Source organism: Lagopus muta, chromosome 1 (genome assembly GCF_023343835.1).
Source record: "Lagopus muta isolate bLagMut1 chromosome 1, bLagMut1 primary, whole genome shotgun sequence".
NCBI lineage: Eukaryota > Metazoa > Chordata > Aves > Galliformes > Phasianidae > Lagopus > Lagopus muta.
In genome coordinates this window covers 189,470,117-189,487,499 of record NC_064433.1, presented here as the reverse complement: position 1 = coordinate 189,487,499, position 17,383 = coordinate 189,470,117, and the positions used below count along the sequence as shown (strand labels likewise).

The 17,383-nt window shown below is 33.7% G+C and overlaps 1 protein-coding gene across 1 annotated transcript in view; it reads right to left on the bottom strand.

Moving 5' to 3' along the window:
• TENM4 (teneurin transmembrane protein 4) overlaps positions 1 to 17,383 on the bottom strand; it is a 1,593,907-nt gene that overhangs the window by 1,218,636 nt on the left and 357,888 nt on the right. Inside the window, exon 3 of the mRNA XM_048933792.1 lies at positions 14,338 to 14,425. The gene's annotated coding sequence lies outside the window, so the exon portion shown is untranslated. The remainder of the gene's footprint in view (positions 1 to 14,337; positions 14,426 to 17,383) is intronic.

The following is a 17,383-nucleotide window of genomic DNA, read 5'->3' as shown; positions in this document are numbered from 1 at the left end:
CTGTTTTGACGGAAAGATAAAAAAAAAACAAAAAACTTGAATGGAATTTTGATGTTAAATGAATAAATTCTAGTGGCAGTTAAGGTCAGGTGAGTCCCCAGAAACAGCAAGTGGCACTCTACACTGTGTCCTTTATGACTCCAAAACTTTTGTGAGTTGCCTAATCCCTGGGATTACCTCTTAAGGTTTCATAACATAAAACTGTTAGGAAAAAAAAAAAAAAAAATAGAGTAAGATCTCATTCATGAGCTGTAGTGCTTTAGTTGATGAAATCAGTCGTATCTTTCTCTGTCCTGCTTTCTGCCTGAAGTCATTTAATTTCTGTTCAGATTAAAAAAGAAGATATGGAACTATTTGGTTCATACATCTTAATTTCAGATATCAACCATCTTTTCTCCTTTTCCTCTCTAGATGTCTGACTAAAGAATAAAGCAGGGTATTCAGCATTAGATGACACATTGCAGATAATTTCCCTCCCATCAAACAAGCCTTCACAGGATATTAAAACTCTACGTAATTAGATTTGTTTTTCAAAAATTGCAATTCTATTGTTCTGCACATTATTTCTAGTTCTTGATCTCTTTCTATGTCTCAAACTCCTGCTATCATTTCATATATTTTGGATACCATATGTGTATATTCATCTATGTATATATATTTGTTTTCTGTACTCCACAGAAGTCATCAAAAGGATTTCTATGAGCTTCTCTGAACATCAAATCAGTGTTTGTGATTGAATTCAAGTCTTTTAATCATTTTGATCTGAATGGCATTAATTAAAACAGGTACTGTAGGGATGATTCAGACAATCATTTATTCTTCCCACAGCAAACATTCAAGCTTACACCTTTTAGAATGAGCAATACAAAAATTTTGAAGAATGTATGACAACATATTTAAATGCAGTCTTAAAGGACATATATTTATTTCTTTTGAGGCAGGAATATTCCTACTCCACTGATAATTAGGATAACTAGTAAACAGAAATTGCTGTTTTAAATTATCGAAACTGTTCAATTCAAAAAGCATAAAATTTGTGATACAAGAACTGTCTGAATCTGTACTGATGATTTTTAACAGATAGTAGAACAATATAGAAAGATCTGAAATAAACCAGTGCTTTGCCAACATCCAAGAAAAGATGAATAAGGATTAATTAGGCCATTTAGTTTCAATTTGATTGCAAACAACATCATATGAAATAATGTAGGATACCAACCATAAGAGTTCATATTGATAATAAAATCAAAGCTGAGCAAATAGTTTTATGGATGTTATATCTTGTCATACAACATTATTGTTTTTTTACGAGATCAAGTATTTGGCCTATAGAGAAATACTTGGTAGAATCCCACAGGACATTCAAATAGAACTTAATATAGAGCATAATAATATAAAATACAAAATAAAAAATCAAGTGGAACAGATCATTAGATTTCAGACTATCATTTAGAATGAAGAACCATTATCCAGTGAGAGGGCTTTCACAGATGTTTTGCCTCAGCTTATTGTTTTTAATAAATTTAGAAATCATAAAATCATAGAATCGTTAAGGTTAGAAAAGACCACTGGGATTATCTAGTCCAACTATCATCCCACCTCCACCATGCCCATTTAAGCATGTCTCTCAAGACCAATCTCCATGGTTCTTGAACACTTCCAGGGATGGTGACTACACCACCTACCTTGGCAGCCTGTGCTAATCCCTCACTACTCTTTCTGAGAATAATTTCTTCTTAATATCCAACCTGAACCTCCTCTGGTGCAACATGAAAACATTCCCTTTTGTCCTATCACTATTACCTAGGAGCATTCCTTCAGGCAAATGTAGGGAGCAGTAAGGTCTGCCCTGTTGTGTAATAGAAGATAGAATAAAAAATGAAAAAAAAATCAGATGAGAAAATAATTAAACTCATCAAGTGCATCAGTTTCAACATAGTGCATTATTGAGGCAAATGAAGAACTGGTCACAAAGGAGCAATTAATCTTAGCTACATTTTGTAGCTAGGCTAGATGCCTACATTCTCAAAACTAGTGACTTCAGTAAGTCACTAGACTTCAAAAAGGATTGAGGACCCTTGTATATAATCTTGAATTCTTCTACATGTGTTTGAAAGAGTAAGCTAAATGTTTGAAAAGGGTTCTGGAAAAAAAAAAAAAAAAAAAAAAAGAGAGAATTTACTGATTAATACATTCTATAATAAGTAAACAAAAATCTCTGTATACTTACTAGTTAAATTTATTTCCACATCGTAGTCTGTGATCTGATTATAAGCATGTTTATAATAAAGAGATTTCTGACAGCTGATCATTCTTTCCTTCACAAGCAGAAAAATAAATGATAGGAAACTGAAGTTAAACACATGCATGTTAGAAGTGGTGAGTAATTTCAAACAGGAGTAAATAACCTGAAATGACACCATGGTCCTTCCACATTTAGGTTTTTCGTCTATATTTAAAAAAATAATTGTCTAGTTAATGTCCTGAGTGCTCACAAATAACATGTGTATGTGTGGTGAAATAAAAACAACACAGATATTACTTACAAGGAAGTTATTTGTTCAGGTAGATTTCTGTCTCTTAACTGTGCATCCTGTATCTTCATAGATTATAGAGGGAAAGAGAAACCAAGGTTCATTTGACTCAGTATATCCACTGATAATACTTAAGGATGAAGCATCTACCCCTTTTGCACAGTATTTTGCACTGTAAATGCACACAAATCCATTAATGGAAGCAGTCCTTTTAGTTAGAGGATTTACCTCTGTAACTGATGCAGACACAAATGGGATAATGATAGAAGGATTTAAGACAAAGGTTTCAGAAAGAAACTGTTCATTAGATGAAAATATGGTGGCCAACTGTTGTGATGTCAGTCTTTGAATTTTGCCCTGTGGGGAAATTGCCCCAAAGAAAGTTAAATGATCTTAAAATTCTTTTTTTAATGCCTGCCTAGAGCATCAAGAAGCTGACCCTCAAGTTATGCTTCCTCATTGTTTTTAAGGTTGTATCACTTCAGAAAACTGTTTTAATAGAGGTTCAGGAGAATACTTCTGCATCGTGAAGTAGAATCTACATGGCCTCAATCATAATACCAGTTCATAAAAGTAATTTAAGACGTAAAATGACAGTATATCAAAACTTTCAAAGAATGATTACTCTCAGAGACTATTCCTATCTTCCAAAATAGGTGTTTATTTATACAAAGTTTTCATATTTCATGAATGATAGATCCACAAGCTTGTCTCTCATTCTTCTAGTTTCTGAAAAAGGTGACATTTACACAGACTAATTGGCAAAGCCACAGATGAGAAATGATGTCTGTCTAATGCTCTCATGTGGTTTCACAGCTGGTCATTTTATAGTGACAAGTTTCCATGCTTAAGGATAATGAGAGAATTCATTTCAAATGGCACTTGGAAAAGATGAAGTTACCATACGTTAACATCTACTGGTCACACATATTGTACAGATTTCTGCTCTACAATACTGTCTCGCTCCAATTTATAGGAGGATTCTCACAAATACTACTCAGTATTTAAACACAGTAAATTTTTTTGATGTTTCCCTAACTAGTCTATGTAATTTATGTAGGTCAGATTAAAAAAAAAAAAACAAAAAAAAAAACAAAAAAAAAAAAAACAAAAAAAACTCAGCTCATAAAAATACACACAAAAATAAGAAAAAGTCCTACTATATGCAAATGACATCAGCATCATATGAAAGTTATTTAATGGACAGCAAAAAACCTCAGCCTTCACATTTCATAAGAATGTACAGAATAGCCGTAAAGTTCTAGAGAAATGGAAGCACGTTACTAACACTGCTAACTGGTTATAATTCTTTTTCTGCATGTAATTTTGTGCATACATAATAGTTTAAAGATATGGCATGTAAACCTAAATAAACTGCAGTTTCTTTTCCTGAAACCTAATAATTTCAGTAATTATTCAAACTCCATTATAGACAGAGAAAATATCTAAACATACACAAAATGACATGCTAAGCATCAAATCATATACATTTTCGTTCAGTAACAACAAAATGATTTAGGAAAGGAAGGATACTCAATTCTGAATAAATACAGTATTTGAGAAAGTATTAAATTATACTTTATAATGTAAAACAATATACAGCTGTAGTTTCAGTTCAGCACTGGATTTTCAGCTCTGATTACAGGTAATAAGAACACTAGGGCAGAATGGCACTTACATATGTGCTGTCATTGGAAATGTTACAGTTCAAAGCACATGTATGTGGTGTATGAGCTTTGTTGTTTTCACATCTTAATTAGTTATTTTTTTTTCTTTTTGCCCTCTTAATTTATTCATTAACTTATTCTTACAGTTCTTCATGTCTGAAGTTTCAAAATCACATTGGAAACAATAATTTACGTTGCAAGGTTTTGTCAATTTCTTGATCTTCTGCAGATATATGAATTTAAATAGTGTACCAGTGATAAAAGTAAGGAATTGCTTCATTAAGTTAGAGAGATTTATCATGAACTAATCAGAACAAGGAGAAACAGAAAACTCAATTTCTTTTTATCTAAATTGTACAGCTGCAGCTTTTTAAAATTCCAATATTAAGGTTTTGGAACCTCTTCTGTGCTGTATCTCCTTCTGTACTATGGGAGGGTGGAGTGTGAAGGCCAGTTCCTCCCCATATCTGTTGCTCTCATCAGCTTTGTGGAGTCTTTACCATCATTCAAGTTGTTACTGAATGCAGGAATAAGATCATAAGCTCTCCCAGAAAGTTTGGGGTGTCATCAAAAACCATCTGCATAACATCTTCAGATGTGCCAAGAATACACATCTACCTCACAAAGCAACTGTACAAAGCCAGAATGCTTGAAACTTATCTGCATTCTTCGGGGATAACTCTGTAGCATCAAAGAGTACGAAACTTATTAGTACACAGCATAGCACACTGTTCATGCTATTACAGAAAAAACTCACAACAGATACAACAAATAACAGCAAGGATGACTCTGGATTGGAGAAAGTATTTGGGAATAATGCAAAGTAGAATAAAACACAGTAAGGCACAAGCTTTCTAAATGACAGCATGGGCAAGAAAAAGAATGTCCTGACTGATCTACAGTGAACCAGATACCATAAAATAAAGGAGGCATCCATAAACTATATGGTTGAAATCAGGGAAGACATTAAGAACATGATTAAGAACATTATCGCACAACCATGATAGCACGGTAGTATGGTTTTAGAGGACAGAAATTCTTCACACGTACTTGAAATGTTCCATAGGGTTACAAAAGTTAGAAGCTTAGAAATTAAGAGCCTATTTTAGGCTCTCTTTTGAAGTGAAGAAGAGCAAGATAATGAAAAGTTGCCTTCCACAGGCAAGTCAAGGTAGACTGTAGTCCTTTAGAGAATGTCCCAATCAAATTAGGCTTGGGACTATCTAAACCTAAACAAACAAAAACAAAAGAAAAACAAAAACAGCAACAACAAAAAAACTTTTTTTTTTTTTTTTTTTTTTTTTTTTAAATATTTATTCACTTATTTCCTCTCATGGCTTAGTGCAAGTTCATGCCCTAAGGATGAAGTACAATTTCTTTACAACTACTTAAAAGGAACTGAATTTTAGAACTCGTTCCACATACCAGCCACAAATATAACAAATGCTCAATCAACATAAAAGATGTGGGAACTGGCATCTCTATGTTTCTTCTGAAATCCTTCTGTGAAAATTAATCTTCCATACTTTTTATAAAAATGTCTTTTATTTAAAAATCAGTAGCAATGGGATTTATAAGATTAGGTAATGAAAGTTTAAGTTGTGTTTATATATTATTATTTTTTTGCCTGGATGCTACTTTTAAAATTACATTTTTAATAATCTTTCAGACTTCCAGCCTCAGGGTAATAATTTCTTTAACAGTAGTTCAAAGGTTTAATGTCACAGCAAAGGTTTTGAAACATGATGTGATCTCTTTTATCCCAGAAAATTAGTATCTTTTAAAAATAATAATGTACCAAAGTAAAAATACTAATGAAAAAAAGATATGGAGCCCAGCTCCCGACATAAATAGATCAGGGGAATAAACTCAGCTGCAATAACATTTTTGCGAGATCCCTTTTGTGTTTTATAAGCTGCAACAGTTCCACCTTCTTCAAAACCAGGCTGAAATAAATTCTAATTGAGGAATGAGAAAGGAAGCATTGCTTCTGAACAGATATTTCTTCACCTACAAGTGAAGGATAGACAGAAATGTTGACTTCAGGACCACTTTCCTTCATTTCCATCTGATTAAAACTACCTTGGACCAACATAACAGAGAACAGAGAGCAGAGAATGATGAACCACTTGAACAGTAATTGTCTATTGCACTATATAGATACTTCACAGGACTCATTCAAGAGATAATGGGCCTAAACTAAAAGCCAAGCCAGTACTATTCAGTTTCAGACTTTTTATGCAATTTTTTTTTTTCCACTTTCTGCACTGTAAATAACTGACTCCATAATATGGATTATCCACAAATCTGTTATCGCAAGAACAGCAGGAATTGCTGAAAAACAAGAAGTGTAAACTCTGGAGAGACTGCCACCTGTCTTCTTTATTTGAACTGCTAGGAAAAGCTATGTAAATAGTTCTAAACAAATGAAAGATTTGAATGCTTATTCAGAGCTAAAACCAGTAAACAAACAGATGGTTAGAGACAGGAAAGATGAGTTCAAGGAAAAATATAGAAGTATATTGGTCTGTTGGATTCCTATTTTTCCCATGAAAGGAGTAAATAATAGAGACAAGCAAAATTAATCCTAAAAAATATATTAATAAAAGGCTAACATATTGCATAGTATATAGCAGATTGTTCTATTTTCTGACTTTCTGTTTACATTTTTTTGAGTATTACGTAGGAAAAATCTGTAATTTCAGTGAAGACAGGCTTCACCATCTGCAAAGTCAAGGTATGAAGAACTTGGCCTCTGTTTAAAATGGAAGGAAAACAGGACTAATCTACATACTAATCAACAATAATCTGGTTTTTCTTTTTCTTTTTTTTTCATCACACAGAGCATTAGTAGGAATACTATGCAAGAATGAGAAAAATATTTTTTTTTCCAAACTATTATATTTAAGTCTAAGTATCACCCAGAACAATTTTACTGACAATGTAACTGTCAGGGGAAAAAAAAAAAAAAAGATTGTTTTTTTTTTTAAATTAAAAAAAAAAAATTGGAAGAACAGAGAGGGAAAAAGAGAGAACAAGAACAAGTGAGAGAGAAGAGAAGAGAAAGACCTCTTCCACCCTTTTACAAATCAGAGCTGACTCCTGTTAAAATGCCATGTTGGTTCAGTGGTGAAATATGGAAAAACAAGTGTCACCTACATTATAATACAAAAGTGTGCAAAAACAATATAAAAATAAATTTTTAACAGATTTTTTTTTTCCTGGTTGGAAGATTGTCAACAATTTCTTCCACTTTCTATTTAGCTGGCCTTCATTTTACTTTGTGCTTCTTCCAAATGGAAACATGTGGAAGAATCAATAAATGCAATTACTCAGCGTAGTTGCCAGATTTTAAATATTAAAATCTAGGTCTAGATAGGGAAACCATGCATGCACATATAAGCGTACATGAATAAGTCAGTTGAATATTGGACTTGTTGCCTAGGCCATCTACTGTTAATTTATGTTTGAACATTATCCATTACAACTGGCAATGAATTTAATGCATACTTCTGATTTATCTATGTGTTTTCTGTAATCAGTTTGTGGTTGACATTACCCAACTTGTATAGTTATAAACTCACTTTTTGTAATTGCAACCAGTTGCTGCAAAAGTAGTTGTGTAGAGAACACAGAGTTAGCATGGAGTCTGGCTGTAAAAAGCACTATTGCCCAGGTTATATGAAGAGTTTTGGCAACTTCTCCACTCAGCTCTTTGCTAACAAACGCAATTTGGTGTGGGGGCCATAACCAACTGATTAAAAGGTTTCTTTCTTATAATTGAAAATATTCCTGAGAATCTGTTTTATGCTGAAGGAGAAGTTTCAAGATATTTTGTATAAGCCAATGAAATTCCTTGCATGAATTTTGGAGTAAGATATAAGGAAAACAAGTAATGATCTGAGATGTTGCTATGTAGAGCTTAGTGGTTTATCCGGATGAAACTCGCATTTAGGGCAAGTGTCACACAGATGAGAATTTCATGCTAGATCTGACACTTTTCAACCCAAAGTCATCGAAGGAGAAAAAGAAATCTATTTATTTTGATCACTCCCCCCGCAAAGCTTAACTGCACTTATTTTGCAAGCTCATCACAGCTGCACAGTCTCTTTTCAAGGCCATTAGGGAGGAAGGTTTAGATAATTTGCTCTGGCATCAAATGTCTTGGCGCATGAGATACGCGCATTTCTCCCTAGACCTCTCCCATGCCGTTTCACATGACTGTTTAAGGAATGAACAAATTAAACAACATCAGATGTATTTTTGGCTGACTTGAGATTAACCTGAGTCAATGATTCTGCCCACAATATTTTGGGTAATTCAATAAAAACAAAAACATAAAATAGACACGCCTTACCAAGCCTACGACAAGTAGTCACTCAACCTCCTCTTATTAATCATTCTAATGGCAAGTAATCTAGTAGCACAATTTGCAATAACAGGGTAATTTTTTCTCTTTTCCCAGTTCAGAAGCTCATGCTTCTCTAATCATTTTAGAAAAGGGTGATGTTTTCTACAAAGAAGGTCATCTGCCTCTTCTTCAAGCACAAGTACTGTAATGCTTTAACCATTCAGCATATAATTTAAAGTAAGTCAACAAATTTAAAGACAAGCATGTCTCTTTACTCCTCCACTACCGCATGCATAATGTCTCTTCCTTGTTCTCAGTATCACAGCATGGTCACCTTTTAACCTCATTATTTTCTAAAGTGTCCTGAGAGATGCTCTGAGCTCAGAATGGTGCCATATAAAGCTGTCTCAGTACTGAAAGAGTAGCTTGCAATTTAGGCAATATATGTATGCTGCTCTGAAAGTAACCTTCTACTATTTCCATAAAAACTGCAACAGATACGAAGAGGACAATAACACTATTTGATTGAGCAAATTCTCAGCTACAAAACACTATTTTTCAACAGTCATCAATCATTAGCTGTGCACTTTCACCAGCGAAACGCAAGAACCTGCATGCCACAGGCATGTGCATGAGCAGAGGTGACCCACTGTTGCTATCATCACTACTGAAATGCAGTACTGAATGTCTCACTGTGCTGACATCCACTGTTTGTTCCCCACAACCATTCAGTAAGTGTCAGTGAATGCCAAGGGGTGCTATTTTTTTTTATGTGACTGAATTCAGTCACACACCTTTGCTCCGCAACCACTTCTATGTCAGACACCACTTTCTCAGACTGTCCCTCTGCTGCCATCTGTTGCACAACAAAAATATAATGGGATATTGGTGAGAAGACTAATTCCCTACTGCCATACCACTAACACCCAACTCTGACATTGTGGGACCAAGTAGAATAGGAGGCTTTATTTTCAGAGCAACCCTCGTATGATGCATGCCAGATATTGAAAACAGTGTTTAGTAGGAGAAGTCAATAAAGGAAACTTTTTGGTCTTTTTTCAGATTTCTCTTTGCTTTTGTGACTGGCTGCAAAGAACTTTTATGTAAGTCAGATGGAAAAAAAAAATCGATGAGAGATCGTTTCAACAATATGACATGTTTTTTTAAAATACTCCAGTACTTTTTTCTTTTTGTATCACCTGAAATGTTCACTGGACTATTTGTGAAATGAAAGAGCAAAAGTGATAAATATAGGCTTACTCCTTAGTGAAAACATCAGTTAATAGACATTGGTTGCATTCCTTACTGTGTTACTGTACTTCCAAAGTGCTCTTTACCACCGGTGTATTGTCTTCCTTCACCTCTCTATTGTGTTACCCTATTTCTTCTTATGGACATTTAGGAATGAAGAAGACAGGCATCTGTTTCCCTCAGTAGCACCTTAGATATTGGAATGCAAAAGTGAAATTGGAGGATTTTGATAATTCCAGATATTCAGCACTGCTCTGTGTTGGAATGTATCTTTCTTGTTATATCATATAAAGAAATTCCTTATTAGGGGGAAAAAAGAAAAATAAATCAACACTTTTCCATGGAGGAAGAAAGGATTAAGAAAATATGACCACAAATTTAGTTGAGATGTGGAAAGCCTACAGAGCAAAAGCAAAACAAGCAACAAGCAGAAAACACGAAGCAAAAATCTCTAGTGCAAGAGATATATTCTTTTCCCCTAGCAGCAGAGGAGATTATGTGCACTGGAGAGAGATGCAGTTTCATCTTTGCTTTGGTAGCTGTAGCCTCATCTTTGACAAATTCAAGAAACATAAACCAACAGTGGTGACACTATAAGGGGTGAAATTGCAGAGCGTGAAACAGAGCGATGACATCAGAATGAATATTGTTCCTGACTTGAATCAGAGTAGTGAAGCTGTAAAAAAAATGCTACAGTTTGTGTATTGCCTGACATTTTTCTCCCTCTGGGATATCATCATCACCAGCAACAGCACGATGACCTTGTACCAGAATTCTTAGTAGCATGGTGGAGTCAAAGGGTTGATCATCCAAATGCAATTATATCTAAGTGTGTTGCATATGCTTGCATTAACATAGCGTGTTTTATCAGCATTCACATTAATTGTGTTCCCAAGCTACTTGTCTTTTTTTTTTTTACCTACTTGAAAAGAGCACGATGATGTATGAGTCCTGATGTATGAGTCACTACTACTGACTGTAATGTCAGCTCTCAAAAGACAAAAAAAAAAAAAAAAAAAAAAAGCAGAAAAGAAAAAGTTATGAAATTCTGCATCTCTTTATCTCTGAATTCATCCCATACATCCCAGTTAACATCACTGAATTTAAGTAAATGATGGTTCTGCGAAGATTTTTATTCATTAGCCTTTTCCTCATTTCAGTATCCATTTATAAATTAATGTATAAAGTGTGAAGAGTACTTAAGAGAGTATTGTGGCAAAGCACAGCACTAGTGTGAAAAATACTGCATATAATAACAGAGATTTCTCTCACAACTAGCATATGATTTAAGGTGTTTGAGTTCAGCTGTTGTCTCAGCAGAAGTGTGAAGTATCTATTAAAGAAAATCATGGTCAGTGAAAGTAATTTCACTGAGATTCTAGAAATGAAAAGCATCCACATATAACAGGGAATGTAAATTAATCTTAGCTGGGGAAGCTATTCCTTTTCAAACAAACCTGTTATATTCCTCTCTTTTATCTTCATTTCACTTTGCTTTTCCCCTCACTCCTTCAGTTCCTTCTCTTTATTCCTATACTCTCACAATTTCTTTAACTATGGCTGTATATGTACTAACTGCAGCAATCTAACCTTAATATGCTGAAAGTAATCACTGAATCAGACTTTCCTTTTCTCCTGAGGGAACATCTCTTAATAAGAATTTTGCTTGCCTTTCTGGATAATCTGGATATTTTGACAGCATGTCATCTTTTATTTGCTCTCATTTTGTTAATCAGTACTGATGGTAACATTCAAGTCCATGCTTTTAATTTGAAAATGCTACTGAAGTCTTGTGTTTTGACTTTATAATTGTTAGAGTATGCATTATAATCACAAAATCATTTAAATATAAAAATGAATTAAAATTTGTTCATATTTTTGTTGGTTTTGTTTTGTTTTCTTAGTAAAAAAATCTGCAGAATGATACTTTGTTTTAATTCTTCAATTGGTATTAAAGTATTTGACTTCATCGACAAGCAGTGCACAGATTAACACTAATTAATTTTACTTCTATTTACAACTAAGAAAATATTTATCTTCATTCATATAAGAAACCATTTGGAAGTTGACAGATTGCATTTTGGGATGAGTATTTGACAACTAACTGTTCTTTTTTTATCAAAGAGCACAGAATCCCAATATGCTGTTAAGCTCAAATCCATGCTCCTGGCTATAGTTGCACCTTTTTCTCTATCTGTGGTCGACAAAGATGGTTATAATCCTAATAAATAAATTGACAACTCCAGTGTGAATGGCTTAAAAGTAAATAATCAATACAAAATTTCTGAGCATTCACAAGATTCTGGGTCTTGCTTCCAGCATAGCTCCCTTGGCCAAAGCTAAGAAAAAAGATCAGTCTAACTCTTAAGAAGATGCACTCACCGTGCAAACAGGATTTATCTGGCAACCGGGGGCCCTTAACAGAAATAGGAAATATTTAACTTTTAAGACTAGTTGTCATTTTTCCTGTACTTCTCTTTTAGGAGCCCAATACTTAATCCAGATGTGTCTACCATTACATACTGGTGATCCTAACGACTAATAATAAAAGAGTTCAGTTACTAGCATGAGCACACTGTCTATACATGGAGATAAAGGTAAAGAAGAGCAGTGGGTTTTGTTCATCATGCTCTGTTTAGGACAGAGAAATTATGTAACATAAGAAGAAACTGTATATATATATACACACACATATGTATATACATATATGTATATATATATGTATATATATATATATATATATATATATATTTACTTCATAAGTTATCTACAATTTAGGATAATTTTTCGTGTTTTCCTTAAGACGGATTGCAAGGTCCTTAATCACATTAGGATAACTTTTTTTTTTTTTTTTTTTTTTTTCTCTCATAACATTTTCTAGTTACAAATACTTTCTTTAACTACATGTAGAAGTTTTAAAATATTAGAAACAGAAGGACAGATCAGTGACTTCACTAGAAAGAAGTAGATTCTCTGCCTGTCAAAGCATCAAATTTTTATGTTAGACAAAATGTACACTTCCAATTGCCATGTCTATTGGAGAGAAATGAGCTAATGTGAACAGCAAACAATTCATTTTCACATTTTACTTATCTTTCAAATTCATCTTATGTTGCTTGTTATCTGTATTTAAGATGAAATAGAGTCAAACAACTCATTTGTGTCAAATTTTAGAATATGTATCTCTTCTGAATACAAAAAAAAAAAAAAAAAAGCAAGGAATACCATTTCCAAAAACACATAGGGTAATTCTGATTTCACAACTAACATCGCTACAGAACAGTATGGATTTTATATTTGTTCTGATACTTTATATGTTCAAGAAAAAAAGCTAAATCAATTTCTATTTACTGATAAAATACATAAAATGAAATGAAATTAAAAAAAAAGAACTTCCACCCCACAAGGTGATACCAGAAGATATATATTCATACACCCGAGATAATTACCTGAAGGCCATTAATAATGTTTTGTATGTATGTCAATTTTTTAATAATCATCTACTTTGTAAGCAAAATAAATCATTTGATTTAAATATTAAGTAGAAAATTACCATGTAGATTAGATAACTCTATTTGAATCACGCTTATAATTTTGAATTAAATTGTGGAAGATATATATTTTCCTCTGCCAGGATAGTTTTACTTTCTCTGAAAACAAAACAGATGAATTCAAAATTATTTTCTTTAGCTCAGGGAGATAAAGAATTTTCAAAAAGTTGTCAAATTGGAAAGCTTGTCAAATTGGAAGTATGTAAGATAAGAAATATTTTGAACATTGCAACTCCACCATACTTATTGGCCTTCACATGGGCAAACTGTGCTATAAGACCTTGTTTTCAAAAGACAAAGATAAGGTAAAGATTACACAGAAACCCACTATTAACAATTAGATCAAGCAAAGAAGATTATTTGAATGAAGAAATTAAAAAAAAAAGCCATCCTTAAAAGCCAAAATCTCAACAATAGGTCCAGGATTCAAATACATGTTATTTCCAATAGAATTTGACAAAACCAACTGTGCTACATATTTTCCTAGGCACTTTTGATAAGGTTCCCTCTCCAAGGACCAGAGTGTAACATATTCAAAGCAATGAGAACATTGCTAATTACCTACCACAGCATTCTTTTGGAAATGTTAAGTCTTCATCCCTCAAAGACAACTATCAAAGATAGCTAACGGCAACACCACATTTTCCAAGAGTACTTTACAGCACATTCTGAATTATGTTGCAATGCTTTTCATGTTCAAGATTAACAGACTCCTTCCTGAAAGAATACTGTTATGTCAGGAGTTCTGAAACTGCCTTCAAATAATTCTAGGCTTTACCTCATGGTGTAGCCATGATTTACAACAACAAAAGCATCATTACAGTTCACGTACTCTGTAATTTCTGTAAATTAATGGGTATCTCAGTGAAGTTGATGTCTTATTCCTCAGAAGTTAGAATTGTTTTATTGTCTCCACTCTAGTATTTCTAGAATGCACTTAAGTATATCAACAAAAAAGTTTGAAAAGAAAGAAAAGACCTTACCTATGACATGAATGTCCGTAACTGCATCAATCACATCTTCACCTGAGAGTCATCAATAGATTAATGTTGTCTGGAGGACTTTAGTATCCTGTAACGACAAGTTATAAATCATATGAAAAAGAAATCCATCATGTTCAGACAATAATAGCCCAAATTGGAATCCAGAACATTGTGTTCATCTACACAGACATCTGATCACATACGTTACTACTATTTTTTTGGCATGAACTATATACACAAAGGAAGTGGAAAGAAAATTAACATTGTAATGTGAGAAAAATATACTCAAAACTTAAGTCTTGAGATTATATTACAGTTTTGTTTTTGTTTTTGTTTTTTTCCCCAGAGCTAAAGGAAAGTAAATTTAATAATTTTAAAAAATATAGTTAATTTTCATATATATTTTTACATGTGTAAACATTGATATCAAGTATCTTGAAGTCTTGTTGACTAGGCAGCAAAAGTCTACTACAAAGGCAAAATTATTCTCCTGATATTGTGGTATATAAGAACATTTTCTCACTTCTAATACCAAGTGACACCAAACTGATGTAGGTGAGATCTATTTTAAATGTAAGGGTGGGATATACTGAAATTAGTGCCTCTTATTTCCTTACATGGAAAATACTATAGATACAAAGAACACAGTAACACTGTTTGATGTACTCAGCTATAAATAATGATTTTTTTACATACACATCATCATTGGGTATGCATTTTTGTCAGCAATGAACAAGAGCCTGCGTGCCATGCTTGTAAAAATCTTCACCAGCAAAGGTTGCTACTGTCACTGTTGAAATGCATCGCCAATGGCCACACTGTGCTCACACCCCACTGTTTGGTCACCACAAACATTCAGCAAATATCAATGAATGTCAGTGGGTGCAATATTTTCTTCATGGAGAAATTTTATTCCACACATTTGCATCATCCACACTTCTATGTCAGATGTCATTTTGTCAGACTGCCGTTCCACTGCCATCTGTCACATGACACCCAAATGCAACATAATATCGATGGGAAAGTTCAGTCACCAACATCCACCTCCGACATCATGGGTCAAGTAAAATAAAATAGGAGGCAGTACTTTTGAAACAGACCTCAAATATATATTTACATAAACACTTTTCCTAATAGTATATGCTTGAAGAAAAATAAGAGACTATATCTCTGCAGTGGTTAACTGATATAGCAGTCTCAAGTTCTCTTACTTTCAATTCACATCTGAGATTTCATCTTTGGTCTTTGACATTTAAGTGCTCCAACAGTGAGCTCATTAAGTATTCTGGGATGAAATTCAGCATCTAATACATCTGTGCTGTACACACACGTGGAAATCCAGTTCTGAGCTTAAGAAATCTTTGAAGATAAAAGTTTAGCTAGAACTTCCATGTTTCATGAGATAAAAATTATTTTAGTGGAAACAGATTTGCCTCAATGAGAAATTAGTTTATCAGAAGATTTACAGCCACTCCTAAAAATGAAGCTTTAACTTCTACTGATCTCAAACCACAAGAAACACTAATTAAATTTCATATCATTGTGCAGCTGAGGTTTGGCGAGAACTTCTGTGAATTATAAACAAACTCCTTTCTGGATTTTCAGAACAATGTTATGAATGCAGTTCCTCTTGTATTGTCTTGAATGGTTAATTGAAATTTTCACATCTTCAATGCTTTTTATTTCTTGTTACTAAACCACAGAATTGTCTGAGTTGAAAGCGACCTCCAAAGGCTGCTTTATGGTCTCCCCAAAGCCTTCTTTTTTCCAGGCTGAACAGCCCCAGCTCTCTCAACTTGTCTTTGTAGGTTGGGAAGACACTCCTTCCCTAGAAACATTTATGATTATTAGACTAATTCTGCAAACCCAGAATAAAAGAAATTTCAAAGTTCTGGAGCATCTCTTTTACAAAGGAATGTTGAGGGAGATGGGCTTGTTTAGATTGCAAAAAAGAAGGCTCTGGAGAGATCTCTGTATTGTCTTGCAGTACTTGAAGGGAACTTATAAGAAGAAGGGGGACCAACTTTTTACACAATCTGATAGTGACAGGACAAAGGGGAATATCTTTAAAGTAAAAGAAGAGACATTTACATTAGATATTAGAAAGAAATTCTTTAACTCAGAGGGTGGTGAGGCACTGGAGTAGGCTGCCCAGAGAAGCTGTACATTCCCCACTCTTAGAAGTGCTCGAGGCTGGATTGGATAGGGTCCTGGGAAGCCTGATCTGGTGGGTGCCAACCAGCCCATGGTAGGCATTTAAAGCTGGTTGATCTTTAAGGTCCTCTCCAATCTAAGCCATTATTTGATTCTGTGATTCTATGGTTGTATGAGGATCAGCTCCTACTATTATGGTAGATGTGGCACTGAAGGGCATGGCTTGGGGTCATGGTGGTGATGGGTTGGACTGGAGAAATTGGTCTCTTAGGCATCTTCTCCAAGATTAATAATGCTATGATTCTACAAAACAATATTTCAGAAGATATTTTTAGAAGGAATCTCTGGTTGTATTATCCAGCCTCAGAGACTGTTCTACTTTAAAATCCTTTCAGTCCCCATTTCTTTCATGGTATATCACTCCACAGATTTTGTGAATGGTTAATTTTAGTACTGCACACAATTTTTTAAGACTGTGAGGTATACTACATCATAAGATTAAGAAGAAAAAAAAAAGCAACTAAAGCAGAGAAAAAAATATTTAAAATTATCGAGCAGGATTATTTAGTCCTTTAAATGTTGGAGCCACATTATCTCAGGATTCATGAAACACTCATAAAGTACAATTAAAAAATTCTAAAGAAGACCATTTTTCAAAGTATTTTATGATTTTCTCTATATTTCCACAGAGCAATTTATATTGTGGGATTAGCTTTCTAATTTCCTATTAATACCTGCCTCTCTTCTTAGACTGTATGGCTATCCAAAGACTGTTATTTTCATATATTTCCATTTACATTTAATTGGTAATTTAAATTATAAAAAGTAAAGTAGGGTTTCATGTTTTCATGAACACATTTAATCTCTCTTATTTCTCAGATTGACAATGGTA